The sequence below is a fragment of the Pteropus alecto genome, unplaced genomic scaffold (genome assembly GCF_000325575.1).
Source record: "Pteropus alecto unplaced genomic scaffold, ASM32557v1 scaffold182, whole genome shotgun sequence".
Taxonomy (NCBI): domain Eukaryota; kingdom Metazoa; phylum Chordata; class Mammalia; order Chiroptera; family Pteropodidae; genus Pteropus; species Pteropus alecto.
In genome coordinates this window covers 5,370,276-5,378,151 of record NW_006433946.1, presented here as the reverse complement: position 1 = coordinate 5,378,151, position 7,876 = coordinate 5,370,276, and positions in this window count along the sequence as shown.

The following is a 7,876-nucleotide window of genomic DNA, read 5'->3' as shown; positions in this document are numbered from 1 at the left end:
CTAAGTTTTTCTTTGCCCAACCTGATGGAGTTTCACTCTACATATGGGCAGACTGTTTTTAGCCAAAGACTTAAGGAAACTACTGTGTAGATTTCTGGAGCTATTTCTCTGTGTATCTCCCTCTCCAATACTGTGCCTCACAAATTCTATTTGCATTAGCCTCCCTGAATTCTGCTCTCCTTAGCTCAGTGAGATTCCCTCTTTTGGTACTACTGTCTAGAAAGTGTCTTCACCAGAAAGTCAAGGCATTTGTTGGGCTCACCTCATTTATTTCCCTCTTCTCAGGGATAAAATGCTACATAGCCTATTGCTCAATGTCCGAAAACTTTTGTTTCATATATATTGTTCATCTTTCTAATTATTTATAGCATGAAAGCAAATCCCACAGGAGATATCCATCATGCGTAGAAGCAGAAGTCCCAAAAATGACTACTATAAAAACGTATAAGCAAAATATATCCACAGAAAGAAGGGTCTTAAGGATGGAGAGCTGAGAGAACTGTACTGAAATATATTCAGTAAACATCTTTTGGAGTAGATAGATTGTTTCCCACTAAACACTGGTTGGTTTTAAAGGTGTTCTGACCCCAAGTGACTGGGCATTCCATATGTATTGACATTAATAAATAGTTGCTGTAGACATTAAGTACTTCTGAAGGAATGCCCAATTTACTATCCTTATCAAGTTAGATAAAATGCAGCATTTGCATTATTTAGTAGATTTTTCTGTTCTTTTTGAGAGTGGCCTTTTTATTATATGAATAAGGTATACTAATTATAAAAGTTTTGAACAATTCAGAAATATATAAAAAAAGTAAAATCTCTATCTTATTGTCTAATAACTGTTTGGTGTATATATCTATACTTATATCTATACCTATATCTCCATATTACAAAAGTAGATTTCTCTACCACTGTCCAGTACCACTGAAGAACAAGTGACAGGTCTTTCTCTACTATACCACCATTCCTCCTCTGTTTTGGGGGACTTTCCAGAATCTTAGGCTATTGCCAAGGAGAAGTATTTATAAGGCACAGTTTGCGTGAGCCCCAGAAAAGCTTAGGGCCTACTTCTGCTGGAAAGTTTTGTCTCACAGCTAAGAGGTGACATGACTCTTTGGCATAGTTATATACTCTCATGACTGGTGATGAATGTTTGCTGGTATCCATTCAGTTTTCATTTGGCTCCTTGACAGTGGCTACCAATAGAGTACTTGGTGCCCCTCAATGCCAAGTCCCTGCTATCATCCGTGCTCTCCTAGATCCAGTCTTTTTGTTCCTAGCCTATGACTACCTTCAAGGACTTTTCCTTTACCCCCTGTAAACATACTCACTCCTAGACTCTAATCTAATCTCTTCCCAGGACTGGGGTGGAATGAGTATATAGGTCAGGTCTTTTCTTCTATTATTTTTTGTAAGCTCTGTACATTACCAACTCTATGTTCTGTTTTCCAGAGGGCCTTCCCTTTTGTTTCTCCGCAGACTTGTTTGGAAGTAAAAACAAAATGAAATAAAACAACAAAAAGTGTATATTAATGCTTTTTTTTTTTAATTCTTACTATAACTATGCTTATTTACCTTCAAGCCATGTAGGCAACTATGCCTATCAAGGGGAAGGGTCAGGAAGTTCAGGAAGTAAAACAAAGAAAAACAAGGACAAAGATAAAATTCAAGGTCATACAAGCCACCACATATAGAAATGCTTAATAATATTAACATATTATTGTACTGTAAATTACCATAATATAGTGAACCAGTCTCTTACTGATGTACACAGTGAAAAAACAAAACAAAACAAAACTTATATCTGCTCAAGCTTTGAATAGCACTTGTGTATTTTGAAAAATTCCTGAAATAGAACAGCTGGATCAAAGGGTATGTACTATTTAAATTTAAAAGATAATATCAAATTGCCTTCCAGAAAGATTATTCCAATTTATAGACTTTTATAAGAGTATATGAGATTGTTAACACTAGATATTAACAATCATATAAATATTTTCCAATGTAATAAGTCTAAATTAAAGTTATCTAATTTTTAAAACTTCTATTTTTATGATCGACAGGTTGAAGAAGTTTTTTTATGTGTAAGAGTTATTTGTACTTCTTCCATGAATTGTCTGTTTATATCTTTTGTGCATATTTGATTTCATTGTTATTCTTTTACTTATTGATATATAGCAGCTTTATATGTATATTGTACAGATAGTAACCCTTTAAATGTTATACATAGCTTATGTAGTGCAAATCTTTTCAAGTCTGACTTTTGCATATTAGCATTATTTACAAGGTTTTTTTTTTTGCTATGCAGAGATTAATCCATTTAATAAATATTTATTGAGACCCTACTATGTGCCAGCCACTAGTCTGAGTTATAGAGACATAGAGGTGATCAAGACAGACAAGGTTCTTGCACTCGGGGCACTCACATTCTAATGGAGAAGCAGGACAATAAACAAGAAATGTACAATTGCACGATAATGAAAATAAACAGAGTGACAAATTGTAGATGGGAGAGAATGGTCAGTTAAAGTCTTTCTGAGAAGATGACATTTGAGTTAAGACCTGAAAAATGAAAATGAGACAGGCAAGTAAAGCATATAGGCAGTGGATGGAGGGTTTGGGGCTAGGGGAAAGTTGGTGTGAGGGAAGAGTAGCAATCCAAAGGACCAAAGGCAGAAAAGAGTTTAGAATATTCAAAAAGAAAAGGAGGGTCACTTAGCCTACTGAGGGACAGGGAAAATGATGTGATTGGGGTTGTAGACAAGGGAAGGGGCCAGATAAGACAAGTTCTTATTTTATTCCAAGAGCGACAGATGGACACTGAAGAGTTTTAGGTATGGAGTGGCATGATTCAATTTATGTTCTTAGAGCTCATTTGTTTTAGCTATGTAGAGAATAAATTGAAAAGGAGAAAAAGTATAAATAGAAAGAAGGCAACTCTTGCACTAGCCTAGATCAGAGATTCTAGTGGCTTAGATTATGGTGGTTGTCATGGAGAGGAAATAAAGTGGGAAGGGCAATTTTTAGGCAATTCAACTTGCTCTTCTATTCCCTACCCCCACATATAACCTATTTTTATCTTTATCTATTCTTCTCTCATCCTTTCTAGTGTCAAGGAATAACGTGCTTAATTTCTTTTTTAATACCTACCTCTCCAGACAGCAAAAATCACCTATTCGAAAAGCCTTTCTTGAAACTTTGTGCTGAGTCACTAATGTGTGCAAACCTCTACCAAAGCATTTAACATTGTATTTTAATTATGTTCATTCGCCTTCCTTTTAATTAGACCATAGGCTCCATGGAGTGGGTGATTATATCTTATTCCTATATATAACAGAGTGCCTGGGTCAGTATCTGGTACATAGTAGATACTTCATTATTAATTATCCTTGAATCAGGGGAGTGGGTATTGAATTTTACCTAAGACACATATTAACATACTAATTAATTTTAATCTATCGATATTACATATAAATAGCTTGTCTTGGAAAAAAAATACCTCTGTAGTCTTGAAATAAGCCCTACATGGGTATGAAAGATTTTTACTTCCATGTAATATCAAATCTGATCTCCTGATATTTTATGTAGTTATTTTTCAACTATATTTTGAATTTAGTATATTTTGTTCACATTTTGGAGCCAGAATTTTGCTGACTATAAAATATAATGAACGAGTGTATAGTTAGGGGGTTTTAATTTCAAATAGCAGAAAATGATACTGGTTAATATAAGCAAACGTAGAGTTTATTGGAAGAATGCTGGATATTTCAAAGAATTCATAGGAAGTTCAAAGGCCTAGGATCAGTATGTAGGCAAGAACCACAGGATAGGAGTCAGCACTTCAGTTGTCATTATGTCATTGGAACAATCCGGTGAACACACCGCTGGGATTGCTACCATTGGATAGTGGATATTGTAGCCAATAGCCACTGTCAGAAAGAAGTCTTCCTTGTTCCTGCTTTTTTTGGTTTAGATTCCTCGTCCCTGGTAGGAGAATTTGATAGGTTTAGCCTAGGTTATGTGTCTATAACTTAAGATTTAGAGGTAAAGATAGCAAGTATCTGACCTTTTTAGTTTCCGTAGTAGAAGGCAAGTAAGTCCTGCCTTCTCCCAATACTCTGTGAGGAATTTCTCAAACATAAAAAGGAGGTTCAGATGTTGGACAGCCATAAAAGATGTACAAGAAACCCTCCCCCAAAAAACAAAACAAAAACTAAAGTCCACTCTAGATGATTTTAATCATATTTGATTATCTTAAGTAGACTATATTGTATAGGAATCAGCCTGTAAACCTTTCAAGGCTCAGAAAATTTCCTAGGAGAAATTCTTGGATAGTTGTTTTTATTTTGTCTTTGGTCATTGCTCTTCTCAATTTATCTATAATTTTTAAAAATTATTTTCTAAATGTACAAAAATAAAACACAAGCACACGCATGTAAAATGCAAACTACTTAGGTACACAGAGAGTAAAAAAGTAATAGTTTCACTTTTCCTCTTCCAGAGATAATGATTTTTGACAGTCATTTCTCTATGCATTTACATAGAGAATGTGTATATACATACATTATATGTAGTTTTGTTTTTTTTCAAAAATTGCATTATGTTATACATATTACTCCAATTTCTTTCCACTTAATAACATAATGAGGTTATCCTTCTATACTATTATATAGAGAAACACAACATTTTTTAAGGGCTTTATGATGGTCCATTGTATGGATTTAGCCTCATATACTTAGCCAATAGTCTCTTGATGAACATTTAGGTTTCCAATTTCTTGATATTACATATTATAATAATATGAATATTCTTGTACCTCATATTTCCACTTGTTAGCGGCTAATGATGGTATGTTAAGCTTTTGTAATTATGTTTCTGTTCATTTCTCTTTTTATTTTTAACATCGTCATCATATGCTTAATGAATTTTGATATTACTTTTTTAGTGTGCAAAATTCAAAACTAAAATACCTTCATTTTGTATTTTTTTAATGAATATAAACTTATTTTGTCCTAGTAAATGTTTTTGCTTAAATTGTATTTTATCTGACACCAGTGTTGACAGCAGTTTTCCTTTTGCATGTGATTGTCATACATATATTCACTCACCCATTTATTTTTGGCATTTCTAGATAGCTGAACTTTAGGAGTGTCTCTGATAAATAGCAAGTGATTGAGTGGGCTGTTCCCTTTAGTATTTGGTATCAGAATTTTCATCCTCCATGATCCTGTCTCCCTGAAGTCGGAAGGGAGGATCAGGTCAGTAAAACAACCTCATTCTAAAAGAAGTCTATAAAGAGTAGACATACCACCTCTTGTTATTTAAATGAGCCAAAATAAAATATTTAAAGTCAGTTGGCCAAATTGCAGGAAATAATAGTAACATGGATTGAATTTGATCAGGGCTGGTGTTTTAGTAACTCCTTTCCTACCCATAGATGAGGCCACAGATGCCTCACAAAAGGTGACTGCCTTTATATTCTAACATATAAAAGTAATATTTCCTGGGACACTTTCCTCATCCTGCTTCTCAGCATGTTTCCTCCATCTTGACAGCATTCTGTTTACAGTCACATTGCTTACTTCTCTTTTTTTTTTTTTAACCTATCTTCCTTGTTCTTTGACTAAGCTCTCTATATGAATTATTTGATTCTTCATACTGGCTTTGCTCCCATGGTTCCATGTTCTGCAGGCATAGGCCAGATCTAAATTTCCGCCATACCCAGGCATAACTTAACGGAGGCTCCTTGGATTTACAATCTTCAGCATAAAGATGATCTGAGATAGCAACAATTCTGAAGTTTGTAAGTATGGAAGAGATTTGAAAAATGAAGTAACCATTTGTCTCTCCTGCTCTCCAATCAGGCAGGACTAGTACTGACTATGCCACTAGACTGAAATACAAAAATGGCCCCTCCACCAACTTGAAACCTAGAACATGAAAGATTTTAGATTCAGGCATTTCTCAGTACTATTCCTGAACTTCTTCATCTTTTGGATGCTATTTTATATTTTGTGAGTATGTCTGGCTCCTTCATTAGGCAGAAAGTGCCTGTAACTTATCTACCTTTGTATTCTGCATCTGGCCTAGTAGGGTACTTTACATGTTTAGGCTCTCAATAATTGTGTAAAATAAAGGAGAGAATAATAAAACAATCTATGAGAAAAAAAAAAAAGAAAATCAATAATGAGGGAAAAGATGACTAAAAATTGTGTTTACATAAAATTGGGATGTGACCAATTGAATGAGGAGTCATCTAGATTGTCTTGGAAGCGATAGAAAAAATGATTATAAATATCTATAATGTGTGCATAACCTTAGTTCCTTCAGACTCTGAAATGAAGCTGGGAAGAAGAGGGTCCAATGGTAAAATCTAGTCAATCTCTCAGCTTCTAATAGCTGTGTCTTTGGAATTCATTTCCCCTTCCAATTCAAGGGAGTAGAACAGAATCAAGGAGTGACTCACATGGTTTGTGAATGGCTAGTGATTGTTTTACTCCTCCTTATGGCATTTGTCATCTCTGTCTCTGCTGCTCCAGACCTGTGGCCTGGTGGAAACTACTGATTCTGTCATATTTCTGGATGTCAGCCACAATGTTGTAGCCTTAGTTGCTTTTCCATTCCATTCCAACAGTCATTTCTGCCCTTACTTGTACATCAGTGTATTACTAAGCCACAAATAGCATTGCCTTGCGTTTTCAAGTTCTTACGAAGACTCTAATGCTAGAGCTCTTTTATTTGATCTATTATCCATCAGAGCCAGCAGCACCTCCCCAACCCTGAGCCTTCAGCAGAGCACAAATCCACTTGTGCTCTACTCAACCACCCCTTCCCCTCTAACACAGACCATTTCTTTTTCTGATCAAACCAGTTTACTTCAATAATAACTTCCCTCAAAGTTGGTTCTTTTAAACTGAATTCTTGTTCACAGGAAGGCTCTTATTCTCTCAAAACTCAGGGAGGGGTCTTAGCATTTGGGGTAGATATCAGTTTCAACTTATGCAGATTTTATAACTCATATCAGAGTCCTTAAGCTGCATATAAATAAACCCATGACGGATCTGCCCTCCTGGACATCTAGATATGCCTCGACGTGCTGGAATCCACAGTGGGCACTTCTATAACTTAGTCTGTCACTCTAAGACTCCTGCTACAATCGAGCAGCTTTTATAATTAAAAAATCACAAATAAACTTGTGAGAACAAAAGAAGAACAAGCATGTGAAAGTGCTTTGTAAATGCAATGTATTATAATTAGTTCCTTATTGTTTGTTTGTTTAATAAGGATCTATGTCCACGGGGGAACTGAGGGCATCAAATAGGAAAGGTTAAAAAAATGAAGGACAGGAATGATTAATTGAAAGAGAAATTAAGTTGGTAAACACATAGATAGTAATTCAAAATTTATGTACTAAATAGGATTTCTGTGGCCCTATTCGAATGCAATAGACACTTGCCAAATGAACAGAAATAAAAGTTGGAAGATTATCCTGAAGTAGCTAAAATGTAGTCATACTCAGCCTACATACTTCAGGTAAAACAAACCTAAATGAAGCTATATAGCATGGGGAATTACAAAGCTTAACTCCAGAGGTCAATTACTCGGATTTAAATCTGAGCCCTACCACTTATGAACTCTGGGTGAATTTTGACAAATTACTTACCTAATCTTGGTTTTTCATCTGTAATAAATTAGAGATATAATAGTACCATCTTCTCCATGGGTTTTTTGCAAGTATGACATGAGTCAATACATATAAAGCACTTACTATCACATCAGGCACATAGCAAGTGCTCATTATAAATTAATTTTACAATTCATCTACTCCTGCCATTGTATTTCATAAAAATAAATTGGGCTAGAGGTTACCTAA